General features: G+C 42.3%; 1 pseudogene; it reads right to left on the bottom strand.

The window, feature by feature from the left end:
• Positions 1 to 3,816: 3,816 nt before the first annotated feature.
• Positions 3,817 to 4,444, bottom strand: LOC146403027 (glutathione S-transferase Mu 5 pseudogene; annotated as a pseudogene).
• Between the last annotated feature and the right edge of the window lie 11,830 nt (positions 4,445 to 16,274).

Raw genomic sequence — 16,274 nt, 5'->3', positions numbered from 1 at the left:
ACAATGTGCACTTGAGGGTTTTTTTTATTTATTTATTTTTTAATGAGAGGGGGAAAAAAAACTATTATTGCTAGACATTATTCATAATTATCCTTTTAGAAAATTAAAAGTGCTACTAACCAATTCAGAAAAGGAAAGATTGCCCTTTAGGCTCAAAAACTGGATTTTCCGGTGAAATATTAGGAAGTGGAATTAACTCGCTGAGATTTAATCTGCCAAATAGGTGTTAAACATATTGAATCAAGGTGAAATAAGCTCTATTTCCAACCAAACCCTAAACATTTCCAGTTTTCTCTTTTGATTTGCAATTTTACCGCCTCCTTTTAAAGGAAACACCTAAAGTGGATTTAGTTGTTAGTTAAAGCAGTGGAGCATTGACCTACACCCTTTTGTTCAGGTAACTGTAGAAGAAGATTGGCTGGAGGTTCGGTAAAGGGTAAGAGAGGCCTTCCTCTAGCCTACACATTAAAAAAAATTAATCTGAAACTTGTGGAAGCTTTTCCAATAGTAATCAAGATAGAATTTCAAATGTGTAACTCCAACTCATAGAACACCTTCAAAGTTTGAGCATTCAAAATATCAATCAATTTGATTCGCCACAAATTATAAGACAAAAAGCATATGACCGTTTCAATAGACATAGAAAAAGTATTCGATAACATTGAATACCTTCTTACGAAAACTCCTAAGAATAGAATGACGTTTCCTTAATCTGATAAAAGCTGTTTATAAAAACCCCGTGGCAAGCAACAAAGCCTTCCTTTTGAGATTGGAACAAGACGTGAATGCCTGCAGTCATTGCTTCTATTCAATGTTGTCCTTGAGGTCATAGCCTATGAAGTATGAAAAGTAAAAACTTAAAATATAAAACAAAAGATAAAGGATCGGAAGGACATTATTTGAAGATCTTATGATTATATGAATTTATAAAACCTCGAATAACCTAAAGTTAAATAATTATAGTTTAGCATAGTTGCTAAATGCAAAATCAACATTAAAAAACCAATTTCATGTCTGCATTTTGTAAAAAAGCAAATCGAGATTTAAAAAAAATTCACCACAGCGTTAAAAAAATGACGTCTTCAGAATAAGTCTACCAATCTATGTGCAAGGCCTCTTCATGGAAAATGATGAAACTCTAATGAAAGACACTACAGGAGTTCTGCTGTAGCTCAGCCGGTTAAGAACCTGACTAGTATCCACGAGGATGTGGGTTTGATCCCTTGCTTTGATCAGTGGGTTGGGGTCCGGCATTGCCTTGAGCTGCAGTGTAGGTCACAGCTGGCTCGGAGCTGTGGTGTAGGCCAGCAGCTGCAGCTCCAGTTGGACCCCTAGGCTGGGAACTTCCATGTGCAGCAGGTGTGGCCCTAAAAAGAAAACAAAAAAAAAAAACAACACCCCTCCCACAAAGAAGCAGCAGACTCACAGATACAGAGAACAAAAGAGTGATTACCAGCGGGAGGGGAGAGGGGCAACACTTGGGCGTGGGGGAGTGGAAGTTACAAACTATTGGGTGCAAGATAGGATGATTATACGGCACAGGAAATAGAGTCAATATTTTGCAACAACTGTAAATGCAGTGTCACCTCTAACAAATGTGTAAAAATAGGACTCGCCGTGTGGCTCACAACATAACCACAGTGGCTGTGGCTCGACCCCTAGCCCGGGAACTTCCATATGCTGCAGGTGCGGCCACTTGTTCTTAAAGGAAATAGGATTAATAAATGCAGATTTGTCCAAAAAAAAAAGTATAAAAAATTAAAAAATTTAAGGACGCTGTGCTGTTAGTAGAGGAACTGGCTGATGGAAAAGTATGGATTTGGACAAAGGACGCCCCTACCTACCCACTGCCCAAGAGGACTAGCCAGCCATGGGCCCCTCCTCATACACCTCCGTGGCCCTTGGAAATATTATTCTCTAAGGTCTCCAGCCAGAATCTCCTTCCAGAAATATATCCAGGGCTGGAATAATTGCCCATAATGAGAGCAGGGAGACCGCCTCGGGCTATAAGAATTTGAGGACATTCTCCTAGGAGATTTTGGAACTCGATTTATAAGAAGAGCACGTTCAAATAGAGCAAATCTAGAGCCTCTACCATCCACGACCGCACACGTGAGAATACACCTTGTTCTGAGAATTCCCAGTTCATACCAGGAAAAACCACTCACGTCTGTACCTGGAGGAGAGACCTACTTCTCAGGTGTGGTTACCAAAGGGGAAAGGGGGTGGGGTAAAGTGGGGATTTGGGACCAGCAGACACACACTGCTATATATAAAATAGATAAACAATATGGACCTGCTCTATAGCACAAGGAACTATATTCAAGTAAAAAAACAACCACCTGAGTTGCCTTAAATGATTTACAAGCATTCTTTCTTTTCTTTTTTCTTTTTTTTGTTATACCCAAGGCATGCGGAGATTCCCAGATCAGGGACTGAACCTGTGCCACAGCATCCACCTGAGCCGTAGCCATGGCAATACCAGATTCTTAACCTGCTGAACCGCGAGAGAACTCCACAAGAGTTCTTTAAATAGTCTCTATACCGGTCTTTAATCTCACCTGCCAGTTAATTTTGCTTAGTTGTCCCTTGTCATAAAGCATTTTTTAGAATTTGAAATAATGCTCAATTTGTAAATCTTTCCTGTCATGGCATTTTATTTTAATTTAATTGTATTGGCGTAGAGTTGATTTACAATGTTGTATTAGTTTCAGGTGAATCAGTCATACATATAAATATATCCATTCTTTTTTCCCATATAGAGTATTACAAACCCTTGAGTAGATTTCTCTGTGCTACACAGTAGGTTCCCTTTAATCATCTATTTTATTTAATTTTTTCAAAACTTTTGTTTTCTATTTTTCTGTCTTTTTAGGGCCACACCCGAGGCATATGGAGGTTCCCAGGCTAGGGGTCAAACCAGAGATATAGCTGCTGGCCTATGCCACAGCCAGAGCAACGGGGGATCCGAGCTGCGTCTGTGACCTACACCACTGCTTACGCCAACGCCAGATCCTTAACCCACGGAGCGAGGCCAGGGATCGAACCTGTGTCCTCAGGGAAACTAGTCAGATACGTTTCCACTGAGCCTCGAAGGGATCTCCTGATCATCTATTGCATATACAGTCGTGTGTATATGTTATTCCCACCCTCTGAATTCTTCCCTCCTCCCAAACAGGTTTTAAAATGTCTCATTTAGAGAAACTTTTCCTACCCTACAATCACAAAAATTCATACATTTATATTCAGACTCCTTCAGCTTTGTGTTTAATATTGGGCCTTAAACTTCAGATGAATTCATTTCAGTGCATGGTGTGAGGAATGGGCTTATTGTTTTTAATTGCTAAGTGACTGTCCCAGTCCTACATACTGGTTAGTCCACCAGTTGGAAACATCGTCTTTATACATATACAAGAGTCTGTTTCTGAACTCCGGTTCTGCTGAGTCCACGGTACCATGCGATTTTACTTAATATCTTCATCAGGTCTTTACAGGGGCTCCAGCCTCATTTAACACACCTGCTCTCGACAGCTATACAATCTCACCTTTATTTCTAGAACTCACTCTCGAGGACTGGGCAAGAACCTTTAGCCCTTGAATCCAGGTATTGGGGTTGGGGGGATGTCAGCATTGCAGTGATTGAATTCACGTATCTTTAATCTTCCTCGGCCTTTACTCCCAAGAGAAACCCCTCAGTACACTAAGTGCTATTTATTGAAAAGAGCAGAGAAGAGAGAAGAGAGGTCCCCAGGGGACAGGATGGGACAAAACAAGCAGTATAAGTCTGTCTCCTACTCAGTGTGCTCTTTTGTTGCCTCACCAGGTCATTTTGGTTTTGTGGGGCATCTAGAGGAAGCGGTCCAACCGTATGTAGGCTGCTATTTTCTCCAAAGCCTCCAAACAGCCCATGAAAGCCTTTGGATTTGAAAATCCATCCAGGCTCTTGGGCTCAAAGAAGTGGTTCTGATCTAGGACATCATCGATGAGGAAATCCACCAAGGTGAGCTTTCCCCCTGCAAAATGTGAGTATTTCCCCAGAAACAAAGAGCATGACCAGGGAGCTCTTCCAAGGGCCAAGGCTTCTGTTTCTCGTGGTCAAGGTTGTAGCAGAGTTATTAGCAGTTGCATGTGAGAATGCATCATTTGGTTCTCCATCAGGGCCGCTTGAATCTTTTCCTCTTCAGTCCCACCACACATGTTGTGAGTGAGATGGCATTACTCTGAGTCAGTCTCGTTCTTGTGGTCCACGGGATGGGGCAGCTTAGAAAAATCCAGGTCTGGTCTAAATTTCACATCCAGCCTCTGGCTTTTACCACGGTCAGCCGCTCCCACACGCACACCGTTTCTCTGCGTGGGATGTCTCCAGGAACTCCAGGAGCACGAGGATGTCATGTGCCAGCCAGCAAATATCCCGATAATCCAGAACCACAAACTTGGACAACATGTTGATGTTGCTTGCGTGCCTTCAAAGACTCTAAAAGATGTTGAAAGGGACTTTTTCCTGTTTATTCCAGAGGGTCCGTCAGGATCAAAGCTGAGGACAAAGCAGCATAAAGTATCCCAATAATTAGGGGCTAATCACCCATCCTGACTCCCCATCCTGCTCCCATCCTGACTTCATACGAATCATCATTTCCAACCTGCTGTCACACGCTTCCTGATTCCCTGCTACTCCCATCTCCACCCCCCTCCACCTCCACTCCTATCCCCATCTCCATACCTTCTCCTTATCCGCAATCCCCGATCCCTACAGGTCCATCTTCCCATCTTCATTCCCACCCAGCTCCTCCTGTCTCCTCTTTTCATCCTCAGCTTCTACACCATCCCTACCCCCACTGCTACCTGGGCTCTGTTCCATCCTCATCTCCATCTTCATCTTTATCTCCAGTTCTTCCGTCTTTATCATCAGCTCCTGCTTCTTCCAGGGTTCATCCCTACCCTGTTCCAATCCCCATCCCTGGTGAGTCTCAGTCTTCACTGCTTTCTCCATCCTGTCGCCTACGCACCCCATTCTCTTCTTAGACATGTCCTTTCTAGCCTAACCCTTCCAAGCTGAAAATTGAGGAAGAGTCATCAAGAAGTTTGAGTCTGGAGGCATGTTGGGGACTCTGACGGTTGTCGGTCCCTTCAGTCAAAATTTCCTCCCCAGATTCCAAGTGAGGAACTGGGGAGCCTCCAAAGAAATCACTCAGGTTAGATTTCTTTTTTCTTTCTTTCTTTCTTTTTTTTTGCTTTTTAGGGCCGCACCTGCGGCAAATGGACGTTCTCAGGCTAGGGGTCAAATCAGAATCAGAGCTGTAGCCACCGGCCTACGAAACAGCCACAGCAACACCAGATCCCAGCCCTGTCTCTGACCTAACCCACAGCTCATGGCAACGCCGGATCCTTAATCCACTGAGCGAGGCCAGGGATCGAACCCGCAACCTCATGGTTCCCAGTCAGTTTCATTTCCGCTGTGCCATGATGGGAACTCCTCAAGTTAGATTTCAGATAGAACTTCTCCACCGTTCTTGGCGAGTCTAGGGCAGAGCAGGGATCAGCATTGGAAGTAGGAGGGAGAAGGGAGGTAAGGCAGCCTGAGAGAGACACGAAGCTGAAGACACAAAGAGAGAAACTCGAGGTCAGAGACCAGAAGAGGCCAAAGAGAAAGAAATTTATGGAGTAACAGATCTCAAGTGCAGTTTGATCCGAGCCTCTTTCCATTCCCTCCCGCTCTCTCCCCCAGGTCGGGCTTTTGACACGGGAATTGATCAAAGGGAAAATGTGTGGTCTGCCTTTGCCTTCAGTCCTTTGTCCAGCACTGCTTTCTTATTCAAATGACTCTGAAGGAAGCGGGAAATGGACAAGTATCTCTGACTTAACTGGTTGCAGGGAAGATGCAATGTAGGATGGAGAAGGTCGGAGGTGGGCTGGAGAGCAAACGAAATGAGGACCTGATGTGATGTGGAGGAGTGGCGAGTACGAGACGAGAGCTTTCTGTGTACTGAGTGACTAGAAGGCTAAGGAGCCCGCCAGAGATGTGCAGCCTCGCGGGAAGGGGAAGGCAGGGATTAGAGAATAGCAACAGCTCCACGTTTGCATCCCATCCGAGTTTCAGACCCTTCAGCGGGCCAGTAACCTGCTGTGTAGAGTCCCTTCCTTTCCCCAAATCTTACTGTGAGTTCTTCTGACCTTACCTGATGACAGTGAGCTTGGAAGATTCAAAAGGTAGACAAACCTACCAAGAAAGCCTTGTTTAGAGACCTTCTGAAGGGTTCTTCCCTTGTGTTAGAGTGGGGAACTCAGTAATGGAAGCTCTGCCTAGTAACGTTCTTTCTTTCTTTCTTTTTTTTTTTTTCTTTCACTTTTTAGAAATTACAAAAAAAATGTATTATAGTTGATCCGGTTACTTTCTGATAAGATTACCAGAAGAACCCCAGGGCTGTTTAAGTCCTGTCTCTTCTGGACTCCTGGAATGAACCTCAAGGGGCGCGGGAACACTGTTTTTGCTAACTCTGTTTTTTCCTTTTTCCTTTTGATTCTTTGGTTTCGTTTCTGGTTGTGGGTTGGGTCTGTTTGTCTGTGATTTGTCTAACTTGTCTTTTGGTCTGTGCTCCTCTTCCGTAGCTGGTTGCAGGCTGATCTGTGTACACAGACGTGAATGGTGCAGGCTGACGAGTTTCCCCACGGCTGACAGCGGTGGTCAGGAATCCGGTTTTGTGACTTGCCCTTTGCTGAGAGCTCTGCCAAGTGAATGATGAGCTCCCTCTGTTGAGTGAGAGATGACAGACAATCTGGTTTGTCGGTTCTTTCGGTTGGGTCTTATTATTTACTTGTGTGACCACGTCCCTTAAAATACTCTGTGCCCAATGGAAAGGAGAAAGGCCCTTTGAGATCTGGACTGGCGAGTTTTTGTGATTCTGTGTCTCCTCTGACTAGTGACTAATATTGTAAAACTGAAGCTGCAAACTGCAGGAAGTGTGGAGGCCTATAAGTGAGAAAATCCTTAAATCTCATTATTCCAGCAGTGGAATATTTTCCTACCTCCTTAAGGGTGTAGCAAATTAGATTTAAAAGACTCAAATTAAAGGAGATTTGTTCTGATTGGCTTATAGAGACTAACAAGCGCTTACATAAATCCAATATTGTCCAAACGTCCAGAAAACAAAGAAGCTGAACTTCTAATACTTTAAATAGGTTACACAAAACAAAAACCACTTTTGCATAGAAACTACTAGCTGAAAGGCAATTTTATTAAAAATCCAAGTTCATGTGACAAAGCAAGTAATCCTTGGACACGTCAAACGGATCTGAAACTTTGCTTTGGAAAGAATCATGTCAGAAAAAGAAAAAGAAAAAAGAAAGAAGGAAAGGGAGAGAGAGGAAGGACGAAAGGAAGAAAGAAAGAGCGAATTCCTGTTGTGGCTCAGCAGGTCGAGAACCCAAATAGGACCCATGAGGATGCTGGTTAGGGATCCGGCATTGCTGCAAGCTGCAATGTAGTCGCAGACTTGGCTCAGATCTGGCGTCGTGGCGGCTGTGGTGTAGGGTGGCAGCTGCAGCTCTGATCAGACCCCTAGCTTGGGAGCTTCCATATGCCACAGGTTCGGCCCTAAAAGGACACACCAAAAAATAAAATAAAATAAAATAAAGAAAAAAGAAAAAGAAGAATCATGTCTTTTCCCATGTTTTACCAGTGCAGAGTCATACAAATATACCTTTCAGTTTATTTGATTTTTGAAGTTTGTCTTCTCATGAAGAGAAGAGCCCCTATGAATATCCTAACACACAATGTCCTCCTCTGACCCTGCTGTTCCTGGCACAGCCTCAATCACCTTCATTTTAACTTTTACCAAAGTAACCAGGTTCTGTTTCAGAGGGACGACAGGGAGGTAGGACATTGAGAACTGTTTAAGGTGAACAAATATTTTATCGAACTTCTAGGTTCCTGGACCCAATTGTGTGTGTGTGTGTGTGTAGACTTCCCCACAACAACAAGCGATTCTCAGGCACCAGCAGGGTGTCCTGCAATTTTGTTCTGACGCTATCTACCTAGTGACAGATTCAGAGCCCACAGAGAAGGGCTCAGAACTACACCCCCCCCTCCCCCCGCCCTTCTCTAGGGGTTGTTACCTGATGCTTCTGACCGACTGGCACAGATTTGGGGGTTTTCACCACCCACTCCTTTGGGATCGGTTAATTTGCTAGAGTGGCTCCCAGAACGCAGAGAAGCGTTTTGCTTACTGGATCACTGGTTCACCATCCAAAGGACGTAGCTCAGGGACAGCCAGAGGGAAGAGCGGGTGGGACAAGGCTGGGGTCAGGGCACGGAGCTGCCATTTCCTCTCCAGGTGCTCCACTCTCCTGATCCTCTGTGGAACCTGGAGGCGCTCTGAACCCCATCTGTTCAGATTTTTATAGCTGCTTCATTACAATGGCCATGATTGACTCATTGGCCATTGCCGATCAATTCCATCTCCAGCTCCTCTCCCGGTCCCCAGAAATCAGGGCCCTGAGACCGGAAGTTCTAACCCTCTAATCACCTGGTTGGTTCCTCTGGGGGACCAGCTCCGGTCCTGGGATGATCAAAGGCATTCCAAAAGCCCCCTAACTTGCATAACAAAGACGCCTTGATTACTCTCTGCCCTCAGGAGACTCCAAGGGTTTGGGGAGCTCTTGCCATAAACAAGTGCAAAGCTGTATGTTTCTCATCATAAATCACAGTATCACGCAAACCAATAGTTTATAAGAACATATGTGATAACTCCCACTGCCATACACATCCCTTTTACAGGCTCTTAAATGGCAATTTGAATTAAGGCCTAACCCTTTCATAACATATAAAAATAAGAAACAAAGCTAGATAGAGACTATACCTGCCTTCCTTAGAAATTACCCTGGAGTTCCCTTTGTGGCTCAGTGGTAACGAAACCCACTAGTATCCATGAAGATGTGGGTTCCATCCCTGGCCTTGCTCAGTGGGTTAAGGATCCAGTGTTGCTGTGGCTGTGGCTGTGGCTGGCAGCTGCCGCTGTGATTTGACCCCTAGCCCGGGAACTCCCATATGCTGCAGGTGCAGCCTTAAAAAGCAAAAAAAAAAAAAAAAAAAAAAGAAAGAAAAAGAAAAGAAATTACCCAGATATCCAAAATTATACTTAATATTCATACTAGATTTTGACATTAACTAAAGATCTTGGAAACTATATTTAAGCTGACGTATTATAGAACATAATTATTACTTGCTCTCAAAAAGTCTGTCAGAATTACACTTCTGTTTAATTGAAAACATAATTCTATATTTTTCTTAATCTTTTTTTTTTTTCCAAAATGGCTTTGTTGATACCATGCAACTCCTCACGCATTTAAGGTACATGATTCAATGGTTTTGGTATATTGCAGTATTAATTTTTTAAAATTACGGCAAAGTAAAAGAACACAAAAGCAATAGTTTGAAAAGAAGCAGGCACCCCTATGTTCCCTGCAGCTTTATTTACAACAGCCAAGATATGGATCTAGGTGCCCATCAACAGATGAATGGATAAAAAAGATGCGGTGTATACAGTGGAATATTACTTAGCCATAAAAAGATGAAATTTGTTTGCCATTTGTGACAACATGGATGGATCTTTGAAGGTGTTATGCTCAGTGAAATAGGTCGGACAGAGGAAGAAAAATACTGTACAATTTCGCTCATATGTGGAATATAAAAAACAAACAAACAACATAAATGAGCAAACCAAGCAAAAGCAAATATGTGGATACAGAGAACAGAGCAGTAGCTACCAGGGGCGGTGGGGGAGAGGGAGAGAGAGAGGGTAGTGATGGGGACGAGGAAATGGGTAAAGGGATCAACTCTGTGTCGATGGATGAAAACTAAATGTTTGGTGGTGAGCACCTGGGAGTGCAGATAGAAGCCGAAGTGTAATGCTGTACACACGAAGCTTATATAATGCTATTAAGTAATGCTGCCAGAATAAAAAATAAATGTTAAAAAGTTTCCCTAATCAAAAAAAAATTGCACTAAAATATATGTAATGCAAAACTTGCCATTTTAACCTTTTTAAGGTGTACCGGGTGGTCTGGTGGTTAGGATACAGCACTTTCACTGCTGGGGCCTGGGTTCAATCTCTAGTCTGGGACCTGAGATCCCACATCAAGTGGCTGCACTTCGTGGCCAAAAATAAATAAATACAATAAAGTGTGCAATTCAATAGCCTTAATTGCATCCACAGTGTTGTTCAATCTTTAGCACTAATTATTTCCAAAATTTTTCATTACCACAAACAAAAACTCTGTAATCACTAAGCAATAACCCCCCAATCAACCCTCGTTCCAGCCGCAGGTAACCTCTTGTCTAATTTTTGTCTATATGAATTTGCCTACTCTAGATAATTTATGTAAGTGGGATCTTACCATACTTGTCCTTTTGCACCTGGCTTCTTTTACTTATAATGTTTTTAAAGTTCATTCATGTTGTAGCAGGAATCAGAACTTCATTCCTTTTCGTGGCTGAATAGTAGTCCATTGTTTGATGCATCACATTGCTTATCCACTCCTCCGCTGATGGACACTTGGGCTGTTTCCATCTTTTGGCTATTGTCAGTGATGCTGCCGTGAACACTGATGTACAGTCATGTTTTTCTTAATCCTAAACATTGTATGGAAGTGATGTTAGCATGGGTTCAAGAAGTAGCTATCCTCTTTTTTTAGCAGCAGGTAGTTGGAAAAAATCTATTCTGCAGTCATGCCCATCTCTGAAATATCATATTTGAGATCGCTCATCTCATGCATCTCATTCTGTCCAACAACACTGATTAAGGAGCAAGGGTTTCATTTCATATGTGGAATCAAACCCCACAAAGCCCTCCCACCCCCGGAACCTGAAATGGCATCTTATCTGTACTAAGGTCTATAGTCTTGCAGCCCTTCTGGTAGTAAGGAAGGTGCTCCCTGGCAAGCCAGACCTCAGCAGATTGGGGGAATCTTAAGAAGAAATGCTCAACCGTCTTTAGAGCTGCTGTAGGGAAGCATGGAGGACACAGTTGTGGGGGTTTCCTAGCCATGGGACTGAAGGCAAATAATCAAATCTTTGAAAGTTTAATCCTAGCGTCTTCGTGAAATCTCTGGACAAAGATTACTTCTCTGGCCTTAGCAGAGGCTCAGCACCATGTCCCTCTAGGTCTGCTGACCAGGCTAGAAGATGACTTACTGCTGCTTGGTGTAAATGAATCAGGCCAGACTTACTTCATGATCAAGAGTAGTCTTTGGAGAGAGTCCCCACTGTGGCTCAGCAGATTACGAACCCAACTCGTATCCATGAGGACGCAGGTTCAATCCCTGGCCTCGCTTAGGGGGTTAAGGATCCAGCCTTGCCATGAGCTGCAGTGTAGTTTGCATACTTGGCTTGGATCCCTCATTGCTGTGGCTGTGATGTAGGCTGGCAGCTACAGCTCTGACTGGACCCCTAACTTTCGAACTTCCATATGCCACAGCTGCAGCCCTAAAAAGACAAAAAAAAAAAAAAAAAAGAAAGAAAGGAAGAATAATTTTTGGAGAATATTTATGATCACAATTCACAATGGAGGACTATTTAGAAAATAACGTAAGATTGGTAATAAGGCAAATGGATGACTACATATGCTTTTTTTGAAGTTTTTTTTGAAAAAACTTATTTTGAAATAATATTCAATTTTCAGGAGAGTTTCAGTGCTAGTACAGAGTGTTCCATATTATCTGTCAGTCACCATCTCACATCTTATATAAGTGTGTACTTTTTTTCCCAGTTCTTCAGAGTTAATATTTTATTCATTAAAACAATAATGGTAAAAAACCCAGTTCTTCCTTAAGCTTTTATTTCATATGCTGATCATATTATTCTTTAAATAATAGTATAATTTAATATAAATTTTCATATAAAAATTCATACATTTCTAACATGTCATATTATTCTATTTTTATATCCAGAAAATGTCACTTTAAGGTGGCTTATATAATTCTTTTACATTTCCTTAAGGGTTTTTTTTGTCTTTTTGCCTTTTTTTTTTTCCTTAAGTGATCACACCATGTTACGTCACCAGTAGCAATGTGTCAGGGTTCCAATTTCTCCATTTGATTAACATTTGCCAGTTTCCACCTTTTTTTTTTTTTTTTTTTTTTTTTTTTTTGGTCTTTTTAGCGCTGCACCTGCGGCATATAGAGGTTCCCAGGCTAGGGGTTTAATCAGAGCTGCAGCCACCGGCCTATACCACAGCCGCAGCGACACCAGATCCAAGTCATGTATGTAACCTACACTGCAGCTCACGGCCACGCCGGATCCTTAACCCACTGAGCAAGGCCAGGGATCGAACCCGCAACCTCATGGTTCCTGGTCGGATTCACTTCCACTGCGCCACGACCGGAACTCCTACATTTCCCTAAGTTCTAATTGCATATCTAAAGTAACATATTCCTGATGGGTTTTTCTAAGGGCTTACAATTTTATTAATCATTTAAAAACATCCATTTGGGCTTGTGGCTTTTCTTTATTCTATGCTAGTTTTCTGTGTCTTATTTCTCCTGTACCAGCATTTCCTTTTTTCTACTTTCTCCCCTCCCCCGCTCCCCCCCCCCCCCGGGTTTATTAAGATGTAATTGACATATAACGTTGCGTGAGTTTAAGGTCCGTACAACACGATGACTTGACGCATGTTTATATATTGTGAAATATTATTAAATATTCCCACGATAAGGTTAGTTAACATCACCTCACACCATCACCTTTCTGTGTGTTTGTGTGCACGTTGTGAAACCAGTAAGGTTCACACTCGAAGCAGCTTTCAAAGATAGTCACCGTGCCTCACATCAAAGCCCCAGGAATTTTTCATCTTATAGCTGAATCTTTGTACCGTTTGACCAGTTCTTCCATTTTTCCTCACACCCTAGCCCTTGGCAACTACCCTTCTACTCTCTATTTCTGAGAGTTCAGCCTTTTCATTCTTTTTTTGTCTTTTTTGGGGAATGTCTTTGCCTCGAGAAAGACATTCCCGAGGCACATGAAGTTCCCAGGCTAGAGGTCCAATCAGAGCCTGAGCGGCCAGCCTAGGCCACAGCAAAGCCGGATCCTAGCTGCATCTTCGACCTACACCGCAGCTTGCAGCCACACCAGATCCTTGACCCACTGAGTGAAGCCAGGGATAGAACCCACATCCTCATGGGCGCTAGTCAGGTTTTTACGCCGCTGAGCTGCAAGGGGAATTCCGTGTTGGGCTTTTTCAGATATCACATATAAGCGAGATCATGTGGTATTCGTCTTTGTCTCATTTTTTTCACTTAGCATAAATACCCTCTAGTTCCATCCATTTTGTTGCAAGTGGCAGGATTTCCTTCATTTTTATTTTTAATTATTTATTTGTCTTTTTAGGGCCACACCCATGGCATAAGGAAGTTCCCAGCTTAGGGGCTGAATCATAGCTGTAGCTGCTGGCCTATACCACAGCTAAGAAACACCAGATCCGAGCCATGTCTGTGACCTACACCACTGCTCATGGCTATGCCGGATCCTTAACCCACTGAGTGAGGCCGGAGATCGAACCGGCTTCCTCATGGATGCTAGTCAGATTTGTTTCTGCTGAGCCATGCCAGGAACTTCAAGGGTTTCCTTATTTTCACAGCTTCCATAATGTGGCTTCCATGTCTTGGCATAGTGAATAACGGTGCAATGAACATGGGATTGCAGGTATCCCTTTAAGATTTCTTTTTTTACTTTTGAAAAATTAAAACTGATTTACAATGTAGTGCCAATTTCTGCTATGCACCCTTTAAGATATTGATTTCATTTCCTTCAGATATACACCTAGAAATGGACCTGCTGACCATAGGGTAATTCTACTTTTAATTTTTTCCCTTTTTTCTTTTTGGTCCTCTTTTTTTTTAGGGTCGCACCTGCAGAATATGGAAGTTTCCAGGCTAGGGATCCAATTGGAGCTGCAGTTCCCACAGCCACAGAAATGCCAGATCCCACCCTCGTCTGTGACCTGCATTGCAGCTCATGGCAACGCAGGATTCTTAACCCAATGAGTGAGAGCAGGGATCGAAACTGCGTCCTCATGGATACTAGTTGGAATTTTTTTTTTTTTTTTTTGCCTTTTTGCCTTTTCTAGGGCCACTCCCGTGACATATGGAGGTTCCCAGGCTAGGGGTCCAATCGGAGCTGTAACCACTGGCCTACACCACAAGCCACAGCAATGTGGGATCTGAGCCGCGTCTACAACCTACACCACAGCTCACGGCAATGCTGGATCGTTAACCCCCTGAGCAAGGCCAGGGATTGAACCCGCAACCTCATGGTTCCTAGTCGGATTCGTTAACCACTGCGCCACGACGGGAACTCCCACTAGTTGGATTTGTTACTATTGGGGCACAACAGGAACTCCTCTATTTTGAATTTTTGAGGAATTTTCACGCTGTTTTCCATTGGCTGCGCCCACTTACATTCCCATCAACAGTGCTCAGCGACACCTGTTGCCTCTCGTCAGGTGCCATTCTAACAGGTATGAGGTGATATTTCGTTGGGGTTTTGATTTTCCTTTCTGTGATGTTTAGTCATATTGAGCATCTTTTCATCTCTCTGTTGCCCATTCGTATATCTTCTTTAGAAAAATGTCTACTCAGGTCCTCTGACCATTTTTTTTTTTTTGGATTATTTGATTTTTTTGCTATTGAGTTGCATGAGTTCTGAATGTATTTTAGGTAGTAACCCTTTATCAATTACAGATGGTTTGCAAATATTTTCTCCCATTTCAGAGGTTGCCTTTTCATCTTGTTGATTTGTTTCTTTTGCTGTGCAGAAGCTTTTCAGTTTGAAAAAAAATCCACTTATTTATTCTTGCTTTTGTTGCTTATGCTATCGTTGTCATATCCAAAAAAATGTTACCTAGACCAACGTCAAGGAGTTTTTCCCTCTGTATCCTCCTCGGTGACCTACTGATTGTTCAGAAGGGTGTCGTTTATTTTCCACATACTTGTGAAATTTCGTTTTCCTCCTTTTATTTATTTCTATTTTCATACCATTGTGGTTGGAGAAGATACTTGTTATGATTTCAGTCTATTTGACTTTGCTAATTCTGTTTTGTGACCTAACATACAATCTATTCTGGAGAAGTTTCTGTGTGCGTGTTTGAGAAGAATGCGTTTTCTGTTCTGCTGCACGGAATGTTCTGTGTATGTCCATTAGTTCTTTTTGCTCTAAAGTGTAGTTCAAGTCCAATGTTTTCTTATTGATTTTCTTTTCTTTTTTTCTTTTGCTTTTTAGGGCCACACCTTCAGCATATGGAAGTCCCCAAGCTAGGGGTCGAATCCAAACTGCAGCTGCTGGCCTACATCATAGCTCACGGCAATGCCAGATCCTTATTTGCTTAATAAGGATCCTATATTTGCTTAATACATTTAGATGCTCTTATTCGGTGCATTTACCTATGATTGTTATATCCTCTTGACCAATTGGTCCCTTTATCATTATATAATTACCTTCTTTGTCTTTTGTAACAATTTTTGACTTAGTCTATTTTTCTGATAAGTTATAGCTACCTTGCTCTCTTTTGGTTTCCATTTCCATGGGATGTATTTTTCAATTATTTTCTTTCATCCTACGTGTGTCCTTAAAGCTGAAGTGAGTCTCTTTTAGGCAGCATATGGTTGGGTCTTGTTATTTTTTTTTTTAATCTATTCAGCCACTCTCTGTCTTTTGCTTGGAGCATTTAATACATTTACACTTAAAGTAATTATTTACAGGTAAGGACTTACTATTGCCATGTTGTTAACCGCTTCTTAGCCGTTTCATCTTTCCCTTCTTCCTCTCTTCCTCTCCTGATGTCTTCTTTTGTGCTTTGATGACCTTCCATAGTGGCATATGCTTTGACTTCTTTCTCTTTCTCTTTTACGTACCTATGATAGGTTTTTGCTTCGTGGTTACCATGGAGCTTACATAAAACATCATACAGTTATAATAGTTTTATTTAAGCCATAACTATGATAGCATACAAAACCTCTACTCTCTTACTGCCCCTCCCATAGTTTATGGTTTGATGTCATAATGGACATATTTTTATGTTGTGTATTAAAAATTATTGTAGGCATAGCTATATGCAGTACTTTTGTCCTTTAGCCTTTATACGAGAGTTAAGTAGTTAACACATCACCATATTAGAGTATTAGAGCATTCTGAATTTGACTGTACACTTACCTTTATCAGTGAGTTTTATCATGTGACTAATTAGCATCCTTTCGTTTCAGCTTGAAGAGCTCCTAATCCTTGGAAC

The sequence above is a fragment of the Sus scrofa genome, chromosome 6 (assembly GCF_054392235.1).
Source record: "Sus scrofa isolate SSC_HxYL_T2T_F1_AM1 chromosome 6, Sscrofa_HxYL_maternal_Yorkshire_Landrace_v2.0, whole genome shotgun sequence".
NCBI classification, from domain to species: Eukaryota; Metazoa; Chordata; class Mammalia; order Artiodactyla; family Suidae; genus Sus; species Sus scrofa.
The sequence above is the reverse complement of the archived record's forward strand: the minus strand, read 5'-3'. Positions and strand labels throughout refer to the sequence as shown.